The sequence below is a fragment of the Pinus tabuliformis genome, chromosome 4_2, assembly GCF_031772625.1.
Source record: "Pinus tabuliformis cultivar Carrire ecotype Pingquan chromosome 4_2, CPIR1, whole genome shotgun sequence".
Taxonomy (NCBI): domain Eukaryota; kingdom Viridiplantae; phylum Streptophyta; class Pinopsida; order Pinales; family Pinaceae; genus Pinus; species Pinus tabuliformis.
In genome coordinates this window covers 109,662,415-109,678,895 of record NC_142304.1, presented here as the reverse complement: position 1 = coordinate 109,678,895, position 16,481 = coordinate 109,662,415, and the positions used below count along the sequence as shown (strand labels likewise).

At 40.4% G+C, this 16,481-nt stretch overlaps 1 protein-coding gene across 14 annotated transcripts in view; it reads left to right on the top strand.

The window, feature by feature from the left end:
* LOC149168511 (endonuclease V family protein) overlaps positions 1–16,481 on the top strand; it is a 526,712-nt gene that overhangs the window by 45,496 nt on the left and 464,735 nt on the right. The window lies entirely within an intron of this gene.

Here is a 16,481-nt window from a genome sequence, read left to right as displayed (position 1 = left end):
TCGCTGGAGCAGCCTTCGATTCAGAAGCTTCCTCCTTGCCCTTCTTCTGGAGGTACTGAGTGGCATAATGTCCAATTTCCTCACACTTGAAGCATTTGACCTTAGAAATATCCTTCTTCTTCCGCTTCTGCTGTCCTTGCTGTCCCGATGATGCGAGAGCTGCATCCTCCTCCTCCTCCTTATTGACTTAGGCTCCTTTGCCACTACCCCCCGCCTTGGACAACCTCCTGATTTCTTCTTGTCGAAGAGCTGCCCACATCTCCTCCTAACTGGGGAGAGTCGCTCTGCCCAAGATACTTTGGACAAATGTCTCTCAGTCCTTGATGATTGCATTCAGGGCAGTCCTGACCATGAACTCAGGATCTGGTGTAGACCCCACGGAAGTCAAATGGTCTCTAAGCCCTTGCAACCTGAGGAGGAAGGGATTGATCTCTTCTCCCTTCTGCATCTGGTACTATCTCAGCTGATTTTCCAATAGCATCTTCCGTTGGACGAAAGTGACCTGGTACAAGGTGGTCAATGCCTCCCACATCTCCCTTGCTGTTTCCTTCTTAGCAATGTGTGGTACGACATGATCTTTGACCCCATCTAGGATCATTCGCTTGGCCTTTGCCTGGGTCTCCTCGTACTTATTTAATGGATCAACGTCGACCAGAACATCAACTACTTTCAAGGCATAGTCCTTGATGCGATGTTTGTCTAAGATTGCTAGGATCCTGGCCTTCCAGATGACAAAATTGGATGCTCCATCCAATTTGTCCTGATCCCTTAATCCATTGACTGCCATCTCTGCTAAAAAATAGGACTGGTTCTCTTCTCCCTCTCCTGCTGCTAATCCAACAAGACTTGGAACTGGATTTATTTGGCGCAAGAAACCCTCTAAGGAACAAGCTCCTCTAGACTCCCTTTGAATCCTGATTTCTTTCACAGAAATCCTCTAACCAAATGTCGAATCACTCCTCTCCAATCCTCCTTTGCTGCTGTAACCCGGATCTAGATTTCTTTGGCTAGAAATGTGTTAAGGCAGTGACTCCCTCTACCTTGGCTTTGTCTCCACAGACACTGTTCTGCACCAACAGCAACAACGTCCCACCAACTCCTTAGATCGAATCTGCTCTGCTCCCTCAACGCCGACCATTGAAGAATCTGAGCTCCTCTGGCTTTGCACAATCACTGCATGAGCTAGATCAGCTCCTCCTAGCCACTGCGTCACTCCTTCCTGGTTCGTAAAGTTAACGTGGCTCTGCGTGAGCCTGATCTGCCTCTCTTTGCTTCTGCGTTGGGCTAGACAGTTGACGCAATTACTACGTGGGCTCCTCCCAGCTACTGTGTCACCCTCACCTGGCTTAGAATGCTGACGCAAGGATTGCGTGAGCCTCTGCGTCACCTCTTCTACATTGTGTCACTCTCCCTCTGCGTCTCAGGCTTTGGAACAACGCTGTCACACGGGACCGCTGCCTCTTTGCAGCAAATTATCTGGATCCCCGGCTAGTGTCTTCAGTCTCCTATGATTTGCAATGCTCTGATACCATGTGAAAATTTATGAATCTACACATCAGAAATCCTACTGCAATCAATGGTTTATCATCTCCTACTTTTTTTTACATTCAACAAGTTATTTAATTGTTTAAATAGCGATGAAAACACTATTGTAGACTACACATACATACAGATCATGTACTAAAATAGAACGAGACAAATACACAAGGGACACCATTATTTTTGGACAATTGTCCCCGAAAAAACCCAATGCAGGAAAATCGGTGCAGCATATAGAGGGTTTGTATTATTAAGCATATTTCTGAATACAACTAGGGTGCCAAATCTGGCTCACCCAACAGAGAATAAACCCTGCCAACACTTGGATGAACAAACCCCACAGGTGACTGTGCTGTTCCCAGTGCTAGGTAGCGATGCCTGCACCAAGCTCTGCGCTGCAACTATGTCACCTCCTCTATGAGCTGTTCACTGCATCATTGCGACACTACGTCACTAAGACCCCTTGGCCTCCACTGCGTCACTACATCACTGCGTCTCTGCATCATTGTGACATTGCGTCACTACGACACTGCGTCAGAGCTCTCCCTCTACGCTGTCTCTCCTGGTGCTGCTCTACCTCTTTGCTATGTATTCTCGGCCTTGGACTGAAGTCCCTCTGCCGAACTGCCCCTCTCACAGCGACTCAGATCACCTATTCCATTTTCTCGACAAACCACACCCCAAAAAAATCGAACTGACTGATCTCTCAAGTGTATCTCTAATTGATGCTCAAGCCTCTTCTTATACTTTTCCTGTTGATGAATCAACGATCGAGATTAAGTCCCTAATCAACAACTAAGATTAAAACAGACTTGATCCTTGTCACTTAGAAGTTTTTCACCCATTCTCTTATTAATACCCATTAATATATTTATTTTCCTAAGTTTAAACTTAGGAACCCATAAAAAATATTAATTATTTTAATAACTCCTCATCCGGGTGGAATTTCTCCAAACGATTTATTTCGGAGCTAGAGCACATCCAATGCTACCTAAAATCAACACTTTATCTCCTTGGGCTCCCCCTCAGGATCATGATCAATCTATAACCTCCCCTTTCTAGTGTGATCATCATGGGAAACCTACTTGTGTTTCTCCATCTCATCAGTCTCCCGTTTCTACTAATCATAACCCTGTAGAGGCCATAAATTATGAGATAAATGATAAGGACCACCATATGCCCGAGGTTGCCACCCATCAAAATTTTATGGGCCTAATCATTGACATCTCTATATTTTGGTTAGAAGAGAGGATCTCATGGACTAGATTACATCCTTTTCTTACCTCTTCTCATATGATCATCCATGTGTGGGCATTCTATTTTGCTACCTCCCATCGAACTTATCATCCATATGATTTTGTCCACATTCGCTTTGGCATTTGCTGCATGGGTAATCATATAGGCTGGCATATTTACATTGATTTGATGATATGTTGGTTGCACTGACTTTATGATTACACTTAGTATTAGTTTTGTACCATATGCATGTTAGGGTAGGATGCATTGCATACCGATTTTTTTTTTGATTTATGGTAGCATCAGATGTGATCTAAGCCCCAAAATTGGCAGGGAGGCTAGGACACATGTATTCCAGAATACCCAGAAATCATTTTGGGAAATTCTAAATGGAGATAGTTTTATTAAAATAATTAACTATTTTTATTGGACGTCTAGAAGAAGATGAGGATCAAGTCAAAATTATCTGAACCATTGACTAGAATCTAATTTGGGCCATTGATTGATCAACAAGAGGATTATAAGAGGCTTGATGGGCATTTGGAAAATACATTGAGTGAGAGATTAGAGATCAATTTTCTCAAGGGAGCAACGCAACAGTTGTTGGAGAGGTCATCGAGGGGATTTCTTGCAATGAGGGGCAAAGATAATTTTTTGATTGGACAGTTTCCTGGTCTGGGGATACATAACAGAGGAGATAGAGAGAGATCTAGAAGAGGCAACGCAGAGCCACGTTGGACAACGTAGAGCCAGGCTGAGGCAACGCAAAGGCAATGTGGGGCTTGCTATTCAGTGGCTGGATCAATATCGGATCTCTAGTGATAGTGTGAGGTATTCCTCATGTGAGGTATTCCTCATTAATTTCTTTGCCAGTCAGATTCTTTGTATTGGATAGCCAATAAGGCTTCCAAAGATTGTATTAAAAAACTATTGCATAATAATACAAACCCTCAGCCGCTGCACCGATTTTCCCGCATTGGGTTTTTCTGGGGACATTTGTCCAAAAATAATGGTGTCACTTGTGTGTGCTATTTCTTTCTTGCTCAGTACTTACATCCGCATATAATTTAATTAGTGAAGACTGCAGTTGTATTTACTTCGAAATTTATAGTGTAACACAATAATTAACTTGCATGAATTAACAAACAGGAGAAGTAATATCAGTTTGCTGCAGTAGGGAATTTGGGTTTCCAAATTTTCACATGGTATCAGAGTGCAGGTGAAGCAAGAGAGCAAACTGGAAGAGCCCAACGTTGAAGAGGAGGAGGCAGATCGAAGTGCTGCGTAGGCAACAGATTGAATCCTCAGATGGATTGTGCAGTCCAAGCCAGGAGGGCAAGATTCCGAGGAAAATCTCTCTGAGTGAGTTGACAGAGGTAAGATTTCCAGTTTGTGATTTTTCAGTGGCAAAGGGAGCAGTGCTGCAGCAGATTCAACGCTGAGCAGTCTTCAGGTGAGACGCAGTTTCCTGCAGCAGTTGCTGGGGCAGAAAAACATTAGAAGAAGGAAGAAGAAACCTTTTGAGGGAATTTCTTCCTCAATGAATTCCGAGCCAAGGAATTCTATTTCTCTATTGCTGAGTAGTAGTAGCGAGGAGCAGATCTACTAACTCCAGCAGGGAGTGCGTAGGCCAGCGTAGTAGCTACGCAGAGGAGAGAGGGTTCAATTCAACTTTTTGTTGGCAGAGATGGCAACTAATAGGCTGAGAGATTAAGATCAATTGGATGAAGCATCCGACTATGTGATATGAAAGGCTAGGATCTGCTGCCTTCTAGATGAGCATGATCTCAAAGCCTATGTTGATAGTGTGGTAGCTGAATCTGCCAATGCAGATTCGCTCAAGAAGTACAAGTCTGAGATGGCGAAGGCCAAGCGGTTGATCCTCGCTGGAGTGAGGGATCATGTTGTATGTCACATTGCTGGCAAAGAGACAACCAAAGAGATGTGGGATGCCTTGGCTATGTTGTATCAAGGATCTTTGAGCAGCGGAAGATGTACTTGGACGAGAAAATGAGATCCACAAGGATGGAGAAGGTGGAATGCATTGATCCGTTCCTATTAAAGCTTCAGGAAGTTTGAGATCAGTTGGCAACTGTAGGATAATCACCTCAGTCTACAAAGATGGTGACGTTGGCCCTGAATTCAATCTCAGAAGAATGGCAAGTATTTTTCCAGAGTATCTTGGGCAAAGAGAAATTGTCGGATGGAGAAGGGATGTGGGCTGCTCTTCAACAGGAAGAGATGAGGCGAGACTTAGTCAAGTGCAAACTTGATGGCAGCAGCAGTAATGGGGCGAAGCCCAAGGAGGAGGAGGGGAATGCAGCCCTTGCATCAAAGGGGTAGCAGGAGTAGCGGAAGTGGAAGAAGGACGTCTCAAAGATCAAATGTTTTCGGTGTGGTGAATTTGGTCACTATGCTACATAGTGTCCTCTCGAGAAGAAGGACAAGGACGAGAAACATGATCTGCAGGCTGCAACCACAAAGATCGAAGAGGAGGAGTTTGCCATGATTGCCCAGATACCTCCAGGGGAGAGGTGGGGTGATCTAGTATTGTAGTTCGAAAGAACCACCGATGGGCAAGATCCTTAAGGAGTCCACCTCTTGGATCAAGACCTTGCTATGGGAGCCCATAGTCAGCAGTAGCAGGATGGACCAGTGTCAGGTGGTGTATTCAGGTGCTAGAGTGACAGATGCAGTGGATAGCAGTAGTCAGATACTAAGCAACGCAGACCTAGTGTTGGCATTAGTGCAGTTGGCACAGAGCAGAGTCAGCAACAACGTAGAGACTTTAGTGACAACGCAAAGGCTAGCAATAGTCAGAACTCGGACAACGGATGCGTCATATAGAACACAGTTGGTTCAGTATTTTAGATGTTTTTTCTGTTGTAGTTGTTACAGAAGTCAACAACAACAGTTGGAGCAGAGTTGTAGTGCAGATGCAATTGGCAGCAACATGCAAAGTCAACAACAACACAAATGCAACATTTGCGCAATAGTTGGTGGGCAGTGATGTTAGACATCAACAACACAGAGGGAGATGTTACAAAGTCGGGGTAATGCTTCAACAGGTTGCATTACTAGAGCACATTCCTTGAAGGGACTGCTGTTAAGGTTCAATAAGATGAACAAATTTCTTGTAAATTGTATGAAATTAAATGCAATTGCATACTTGATTCTCTTGTTCGGTGTCGATCTACGTTGTTCCGAGGTTTCTGTTTACGTTATCAAGCCAATCAATTCCTCCATGCCTATCTGGGATTAACCTCTGCTGTTACCAAATCTAGAGGTCTTAGAGATGGAAGTCCACTGGCCCCCATGCCCAAAACTCCAAGAACAACTCAAATTTCCCAATTTTTAGTTCAAAATCGAGCCTCAGGCTCATCCCTCAAACTAGATTCAATTTCTAGCATGATTCTCCATATTTCCTCCTTGCACTATATTCCAAAGGTCAAGGCAATCCTTTGTTTCCCCAAAACTAACTCCCCCCTCCTTTCGTGCTCCCCTTCTGTCTCCATATATCATTCCTCAGCGGTCATCTCTCTCTACTAGCGAACCCATCGCTCCCTTACATGGTGACACCTTCCCTCCTTTGTAACGTGTGGCTATATTTGTTCAAAGTTGCTGGTATATTGAGATTTGTATTAGGTTTACCTTTAGGATTTTTATTAGTTTTATACAGTGTTGCAGGGGAGGACCCCCCCCGATCCCCATTCCCAATCCGTGCTTCGGGTGGGAAGGACTCGGGAGCGCGTTCCCTAAAAAAATTTCGCTCCCTGCCTTTTCGGGAGCGTTTTGCCTTTTTTGCAATTTTTTTGAAAGAAACAAATAATTTTTTGGTGGGGCAGTTTAATGATCAAGTCTATGTCCCTAGTATTGATATGCTATTCATGGTAATGTTAAATTCTTAAAGTAAAAGTGACATTCTCCTTAATCTTCATTTTCATCCTTCTACTTAAATTTTTAACATTACCATGAAATGACTCAGGATGTTTGAGAGTGGTTCTAGCCTCATTGGATTTCATATGGAGAAAGTAGAATTTTAGATTTCATTCAAAATCCAGCAGAGTTATCAGTTTTTTAGGATTTCAGAATTGGGGGATTGCAATGTTTCCATTGAATTTTGTCATGTATTAGGGTATGGAACTCATATATAATCAAGAGCACCAATCCCTCTATGTACCTTGATGTTAGTGACATTGGTTGTCGAACTCCTCTATCATGACCCTCCTAAAAATGTACGCATCACTCAAACAAAATCTTGACTTGACATGCTATGCTTTTTCTATCTTATGTTAATGCTTAGAGGGTGATATTAATGACAAAGATCCCTATACAGATACAAAGGTAATGACAAAGATACCTCTGGATATTAATGCTTAAAGGGTGATATTAATGACAAAGATCCTGATTTTCCAACAAGACTAAAAATTAGACATTTCTCGTGGTGGCAAGAGGCCCAAGCATAAGAAATAGATAATAGATTTACTTCTCTTTTCTAGTTTCTAGTAGTTTTTATAACTATTGACTCTTTCATATTTATTATGATATTTTTTTAAACAATATATGACAATTTAAGTTTGAAATTGGCAATTATAACTCATTAGTAATGAATTATGAATATGATGTTTCATGAAAGTTGAAAGTTGTTTCATTTCATTTCTTTTTATAACATTTCATTTCATGTTAGATATTATTTGTTGTAATGGTTACACTTAGCTTACAAGTACAACTTTGGTGATCAATGATGATAAATGTTATATATTGAATTTTGAAAGCTTGAAACTTTAAGATTGATGAATCATGAGACTCAATATGTTGTATGTTACTATGTTACTAACTTGTGGACGTGGTTGATGAAGATTATAACTTCTAGATGATTGTTGTTATATGGTTCAATCTATGTTTTTTTATATCTAATTCATTATTCTACATGTTTTTGTTGACATATATGTATCAAAATATAAAAAATATATATATTATATAAAAAACGCTCTGGGATTCGCTCCCAAACTGGGAGCTTCTGAAAATGTCGCTCTCGCTCCTTGCTTTCGCTCCCGCTCCCAAGTAACACTAGTTTTATATAAATGCTCTTGGTTTATAATATGTACTTTATTTTGATTTATTTTATCATTTTCATAACTTATTAATATTCTGGGATATATAAATATATAATCATATTTATAATTAACTTAAAATTTACATTTATTTCTTTATAACCATATTTACTTTATACTTTTAAATTTATATCATTGAAATTATTTAGGGTATTTGCTCATTAATTATGATGCATTAAGCAATATGTGTGGTGATGGGTGAGGGTGTAACTTCTATTTGAAGGAGTGTTGTGATATTCAACATTTATTGTTAATTTAGAATATATATACTAGTGCAATGCATGTGATACATGCATATGTAGCTATCATGTGCGTGCATCGTCTGTATGCTTATATTCTTGTGCTTTCTATATTAAAGATGGGTTATTACATTCCTCGCTAAGAGGGAGTGTTGATTTCTGGTAGCATCAGATGTGCTATAATCCTCAAAATTTGCAGGGAGACTAGGACACATGTATTTCAGAATATCCAGAAATCGTTTTGGGAAATTCCACTGGGAGACAATTTTAAATTAAATAATTAAATAAATAATTAAAGGTATTAATTAAATTGGGGGTGAAACTTCTACAAGAAGACGAGGATCAAGTCAAAATGGTTTGAGCCATTGATTAGAATATAATCTGGGCAGTTGATTGATCAAGGAGAGGATTATAAGAAGATGCTTTATGGGCATTTGGAAAATACATCGAGTGAGAGATCAGAGATCGATTTTCTCAAGGGAGCAGCGCAGCAGTTGCCAGAGAGGTCATCGAGGAGATTTCGTGTATTGAGGGGCATCAATAGTTTTTCGGTTGGAGAGTTCCTGATCCGGGGATACATAGCAGAGGAGATAGAGAGAGATCCAAAAGAGGTAGCGCAGAGCAACGCTGAGGCAGCGTAGAGCCTGGGAGGAGATTCAAAATTTGCTGGAGAGTCGAGTTCTAGAGTTAGAAGCCGAGGTGTGAGACTAGAAGGGTAGAGAGTCGAAATTCTAGAGGCAAATCGACCAACAAGAAGGGTGACGCAGAACCTAGTAGCTATGACGCTGGACTGCGTTGGCTGATGCAGAGGCAGCACAAAGGCAGTGTGGGGCTTGCCATTCAGTGGCTGGATCAGTATCGGATTTGCAGTGATATTGTGGGGTATTTCTCACTAATTTATCTGCCAGTCAGATTCTTTGTATTAGATAGCCAATAAGGCTTCCAAAGATTGTATTTAGAAACTATTGCATAATAATACAAACCCTTAGCTGCTGCACCGATTTTCTGGCATTGGGTTTTTCGGGGACATTTATCCAAAAACAATGGTGTCACTTGTGTGTGCTATTTCTTTCTTGCTCAGTATTTGTTTCCGCATATAATTTAATTAGTTAAGGCTGCAGTTGTATTTACTTAGATATTTACAGTGTAACACAGTAAATAACTTGCACAAATTAACAAGGAGAAATAATATCAGTTTGCTACAGTAGGGAATTTGGGTCTCCAAAATTTCACAATTTTCGCATTAGAACTAATGTCATATGACATTTTTCATGATAGATTAGCTGCATTTAGATTTAAAACTACATTTGAAAGTTTATTTTTATAAGTCGATTTTATGGGTCTAATCCAAGCATGTGCAATAATGAGACGCTGCAAAAGCATGCTGCCCCGTGTGTTTCATCTATCGTATGTGCAGGTGCTGACCACTACGTGTCAACGACCCATAGCAGTACACCCCCTTTTTCGCAAAAGGGATAGCACCTGATCGATGTGTCCGCATCGTCCAGCTATCATCATCAGCTTGGTTGTCATGTTATGATTTAAATCCATTCTGCATGTATGTGATGTAAATAGTCTCAACAAATATGTGTCATGTATGTAATTGCCTAGGTAAATCTATTTTTCTGGTAACGATCTACATTCTGAGAGGTTTTTTGTCTCACCGATCTGTTCTCGGATGGTCGGCAAAGTTTTCCTTCAGCCTTACCCCAAAGCCGGAATGAATTTTGTCACCAGGGTCTTAGGCGAGACCCAATGTTATAGTTCGAGTTGTGTAAAAGTGATTTGAGAAAAATCCTAACTATTGGTTAGGTTATTTTATTACAAATTGCTTAGTCTGCTGGATTATATTTGTGTCACAAAAATGGGTAGTCTGTGAGAGTCTATTTCAGATGGGTTTCCCCCCTTGTGATGTAAAATAGATGAAAATAATGATGTAAAATGTCTTGAGGATTGGAAAATAATTTATCCCCTCATAGGTTAATTAATTAAATTTTGTAGCCAAAATTAATTAAAATTCTAAGCCAGAAATTTAATTAATTATAGATCCTAGGTAAATTTAAATTTTCCAAAGGCAAAATTCGTGGATCCTTAAAATTCAAATTTTAAAAGGCCCAGGGACTAAGGTAAATTGATTATTTTGCTAAATTTTAGGCCTTTGGTCCTTCGGGTTAAGTCAAAGTCAAAATTTTGAGGAAATTAATTCAAAAATTTAATTTTTGAATTAATTAAAATGCATTTAATAGAAAAATTCGAAATTTCCTCAATAATTAAAAATTCGACAGATGAAATTAAAATAAATTTTGATCCTCATCAATGGTCGAGATTGCTTTGACAAGGATCACTAGAAGTAGTCGTTGGAAGATTTATCTTTAAATAGGAGGTCAATTGTCAGTTGAGATCATCCGATCTTTGAGTCATGTGCTAAGTGAAAGCTCTTTTGTAATCTTTTTAATGAGCAATAAAGAAAGACTTTGGGGTTAATTTCTGTTGGTGTTATTCTGCGTGGAAATGCTGTAAGATGTGTTATTTTCATGCATAGATTTCCTTTTAGCCATTGATGATAGCTTTTTGAAGAGTGATTTGAGCACAAGTATCTTGCTCAATCGCTGGGGTTGGAATGGTAATTTAAGTTTTGAATATAATAACAAGTATCTCTATTAGATCTTAATTTTATTATTGTTTTCTCGCTCTATGTTGATGGTTGAACTGAGTTGTGTAAGAATTTCTTTATTTTTTAGATCATCGGGCGTTCGGGGAAGTTTTCAGTTGGACCAACCAACTCCCAACTAGTATTTGCTGAAGAGGCTAGCTTGATTTGATCCCGGGCTTATCCTAAGAAATTTTATTGGTGATGCATGAAGGGTTTTGGGCGAAGCATCTCCTTTTAAATTTAAAATTTCAAAAATTTTCTGTGCTAAATTGATAAATCTGGCTTCTAAGAGCCTTATATTATCAGATCTGGGAGCTGAGTTGGACTCGCACTCGCCAGATCTGGTAGATCTGCTATTCCTTGTGCATAGATCTGTAATTTTTTTGGTTCTTTCTGACTTGGGTTTCATTCATTTTGTATATCTAGGTTCTGGGTGTTTGTGTTTTCAGGAACAGGTTGCAGATCTGAAGGTGAGATTTGATTTTGAAGCCAGATCTAGGCCCTGGAGGGTAAGATTTGGCCTCAAAACCAACTTTTGCAGGGGCATTATTTGCAGTCCAAGGGTTTCTTAATTTTTTTTATAAAATCTGGAAGGGGCTTCAATTATAAATCTGAAATCAAAACATATCAAGTTAATCTGGAAATTTCTGGGTTTTATTGGGCTGTCTTCCTGAGGTTTTTTGAAATCGTTTTTGCTGCCTGGGATTTTCAATAGAAGATTTTCGGATTTGTTTGATTGCTGGGGTTTATTCCTCTCTTGCTGTGTGGTTTTCTCTTTAAGAGATTTTCGTTTTTTTTTCTTTACTGCCTTTTCTCCAGCGTGCTGCCATCCTCACGCAGTCCTCATCCTCCTGCACGTTTCCAGGTCCCTCCGTCGACCTCCTCATCCTATCTCGTCTACCAACCCACGCTTTTTTCTTCTCGCTCTCCTGTCCGTCGTCTCCATCGCTCCTCGTCCAGCTCCTTTTTGCGTATCTCCCTTCCTCTCCACGCAGCTTGCTAACCCCTCCTCGTTTCTATATCTGTGTTGCTCCTCAAATCGCTCCTCTAGAGCTGCGTCTTCCTTCATGCATCCCTCCTGTTGTCTGCTACTCTACTTCTCCAAGCAGCCTCCATTTATCTTGCGTCTCATTCCAGCACCCCTCGTCCATCCCTTCGTGTTGCCCATCTCGTCCATTCCGTCGTCTAATCTACGCATCGAACCCTGCCCTCAACTTTTCCTGTGTCCTCCAAATCGCATCCTCGCTGATCCATTTCTCTGCACTATCCATTTCTCTTGCTGTTCGCTGCCTTTCTTGCTGCTTGCATTCCCATTTTTCCTTACCAGCTACCCTAACCCGTGTCGTATCTTCTCGAATCCTGCACGTTTTTCTTCCATTCTTCCGCAACTCTCCCTCTGGCATCACATTCTATACACCATCGCTGCCTGATCTCCAACTCCCGCGTCCTATACCTCTCAAATCGCAGTCCTTCTATTTTATCATTGTTTGTCCGCAGCCATCGCCTGCTAGTCCACTGCTCTGATCCCATGTCCATTTCGAAAGGCTCCCATCACTCTTTCCCTCTCGTTGTCGAAGCCTACCCAAACTTGCAAAAACAAACTTCGACTTCATTTGTGTTTTATATTTTTCCTTTTGTATATTCGTTGGGTTAGTCTAGGGTTTAGTTAGCATTTTGATTTTTCATTTCATTTTGTTAAGTTAGGGCTTTATTTTCATGTTGGGTTTATGATCTTTGTTGTCTTTTTTTTTTTTAAATTGATTTAAAAAATCTAAAACATATAAAAGGGGTTTCGATTTTGGTTTCTCTTTTCCACTTTGATTTTATTTTACATTATATCAATTTAATTTTGATTTTTTGTTGTTGTTGTGTTATTCAAATCTAAAAAAAAGGAAAAAAAATCTAATTAAAAAACCCTTGAAAAAAAAATATAGTGGCCTAAAAAGTTTATGTGGCTAGGAAATAAATCAAAATTAATTTTCACGCTCAAAGATTTTAAATTTTTTTATGTGGCCTCTGGCCCATTTTTTTTTTCTCTGCAAATACTAACTTCTATTAACTGTAAGGCAAAATATTTTTACATAGTATCGAGGCTTGGAAGCACTCGACAGAACAAAACTGCCCCTTTACAGACATAAGCTGGGGAAACCAGTTACAAAGATCAAGAAACCAGATAACAGACATAAAGAGAGACATGTGTTGCCGAGAAGGAGAACTGAGCCAGCACAGAAACACAAAAACATTGCAACCCAGCACATAAAGTGTCACCAAATTCCCATCTGGGAGCCAAAAAACAGTAGGACATTAGCACTGAACCTTGACCGCGAGCCTGAAACAGTAGCCGAAACAAAAAGAGACAGTCCCAAGTGGCGCTACTTCTCCTTTGCCGGGCCATAGTTCTTCTTCTCAGCCAGACCTATATCATCAGTCTTCAGACCTTCATTGCCGCTCAAGTCGCTGCCAGGGATTGCCATGGCATGGCCTGCCTCGCCATGAGTCCCGTCCTCAGCCGCAGGTCCTGTATCTTCAAGGGGAGGAAGATTTTTGAGAAATTCCTCCTGTTCAGACTTCTCATTTTTCCAATTCTCCATGCTGTCTTTGTCCGAGGAATGCTCACTGCTTGGGGAAGGATCAGGGGCGATGCAGGCCAAAGGGGAGACTTGGTTTTCCTCTTCCGAAAGAATAATGGTGATGTGAGCAGTGACCAGGGGCCTATGCAAATTACTTTGAAATTTAAAGTGCGTGGTTTGGAAAGCACTGTTCGGGATAGGCTTACGACCAGAACTTATAGAAGGCCCAGCTTCATGGACGGGGGAGGGATTGAAGGGTTCCGGCGCAGTTTCCATGGCATGACCGACTGGAGGATGCAAGCGACTGTCACGACGCCCCCCTGAACGTTGCCTCTTGCCCGAGCGAACCATGATGACAGACAGGAGGTAGGGCGCAAATGGATTATGGACGGGAGAACCAACAGGACAGAGTCGATTGAGGCGAGAGGGATGCCCAACAGAGCTTGCAACCGACAATACAAAATAACAGAACTTACAGACGACCACAGAACTTGCAGACAACAACACAATGCATGAATCCAGAACAGGGGAGAAATTACCCTTGATAGAGTTGGCTTGGAGCTCGCGGCAGTGAACCAGAATTAGTCCATCACCAACAGCCTCCGCAAACCAGGTTCCGTTACCGCGCAACTGAGCACAAGGCATGGTGAAAGAACTGTGGAGCGGCATGATTATAACAATAGGAATGTTGCGTCGATCAACGCAGAACATAAATGCGAATCCGCCAACCGATCCAACATTAATAACCTTCCCTTGCTCGCATGAGTTTACGTCCTGGGAGGCCATGCTGCTCTGCAGCTGGCAGTACCGGACATTAACTCCTTGCATGGGAAACAGTAAGGTCGTTGGTGCCACCCGGATCCGGGAGCCTCTGGCCCATTAAAAATAAATAAATTATTAATTTTTATTTTTTATTTTTATTTTTTTCGATTTATTTTGGTCACATTTAGTCTTGCTTAACAAATCGAAAAGTTTTCCTAAAGACTAATCAAATTTATCAAGGATAAATTCAAGGAGAGTTTTGTGGTATCATCATTTCATTTTTTCTATAGTTAAATGTGCTTAGATTTTTTATATCCTAAGTTTAACTATAGGAAAATGGTTAATTTCCTAGATTTGGGTCACTAAGCATAACCATTTAAATTCTAGGATCAGAATTGGTTAGCATTTAAATTTTGTGGTTGTTCAACGTATTTGGATCTCTTGAAATTTAATTGCTAGAACATTGTGCATCTATTGAGATCTATCGTCATTGCTTGGATTATTTAATGCTCATTACATGCTAGACATTTTGCAAATGTTTTCGAGTGATTGTTAAGAATCTTGTTGTGGAATTACAATAGATTGTGTATCTTTGTTTCCTAAGCTAAGCATACTTTGAGCATTTGTTGGCATTGATATCGAATTGCAAAGTAGTTTTTGTTCTCTTTGAGCTAAATTGTATCAAGAAGATTTGAAATAAGCTGGTGTTTTAATTGTAATATCTTCAAGAGTTTATCATTTAAGTCTTCATCTAATAAAGCGAACATCTCATTTGGGTAATTGAAGGCTTTAACAATGCAAGTGTTTCACCATCCTCGAGTCTAACTTCATCTCATCTTCCGTTGCATTTGCATATAAGTTAACTTTGCATAGATAAAATTTACTTCTAGGCATAAGCTTTGTCGATTGACAGATAGATCTCCATCCGTCTTTCCTTGAGAAGCCTGTTTTAATAGTACTTAAAACGGTGACCTTGTAGTCGTTAGAGCCACAACTCTTTGCAGCGCCAGGGGCATTGGGTATGTTAGAAGTTCAGGAGAGGTATCGTTAATCACACCTTAGTGTGCTTCTCCTGACCTTCTCTCTGCCAATTACTAAGAAATCAGGCTCAACACAAAAAGGATTGAAGGATTCACAATGTAAGTAGGCATTTAACTAAAATCAACCAAGATTCCTGCTTCTCACATTAAGTTTTGGGGTATGCATTTCATATAAGATAGCTATTCATCTAAGCAACAGTCGCTATTTGATTACTTGGTCTTCATTTCCCTAGCAAGATCGTTGACTCCATAAGGCACTGGTATTAATCGTTTAAAATCCAATCAAATCATAAGTCTTGCTAAATCTTAATCAAGTACTTGATCGCCTCGCTGTGTCTCCCGAACTAACTGGTTCCCAACTAGTTCTTCCTTATTCCATTTTTCCACAGGGTCTACCCCCTAAGCCTGCTGTAGGAAGACAGCTTAAAAGGAGAGATTGGGGATCAAGGTGACAGCCACCGATCTGAGCGTTGTCGCGGTGCCTAGACATTCTGTGCGACAACATTTTTTTGGTGCCATTGCCGGGGATATAGTTTTTTTCTGTCCTTGGTTTCTTCGACATTCATCTCATTTCCCTTTTCTCATCCTTTCGTCTCTTGCCAAGGATAAAGTTTTTTCTGTCTTTGGTTTCTTTGACATTCATCTCATTTCCTTTTTCTCATCCTTTCGTCTCTTGCTGGGATAAGTTCCTTGTCCTTGGTTCTTTGCTTTCGGGTTAGAATGAGTTAGACTTTTTGTCTGGGTGGCGACTCCACTTCCTCTATCTTCTCCAAGAGTGTATACTAGAAGACATCCAAGCAGTTTGGTTAATGCTGCTCCTGATCCTGAAAGGTCTCTCAGAGTACGATTACACAAACTTTCTTCTCGTACCCTTTTTGTTAATCTCGGACAAGAAGCCCTCTCTGATATCCAGTTGCTTTTTACTAATCCGGTCGAGCACGACATCATGGACATATTCGCTCCTTGTAACTTTGCTAACAGTCAAGGTTATCTCAATGATATTCCAAATTATGGGATGGATAAATTGCCTATCTTTCAGGGCAATAATGCAGTTAGTGCTAACTCTCATCTAAAATCTTTTAGTTCATGGTTGGGTAAGTATGCAAGGGCTACTGATTTTAATCATGAAGATGTAAAAATGACCCTTTTTGTCTTATTTTGGAGGGGGATGCTTTAGATTGGTTTACGGAAAAGCCTCAAAATTCATTTGATTCTTTGCAATCGATTGTTAATGCCTTTTAAGGAAAAGTATGGAGATAAGAGAGAAGGAAGGCATCTCATAAAAGCTACCAATATCATTAAAAAGAGGGAAAATGAGACCGCAAAAG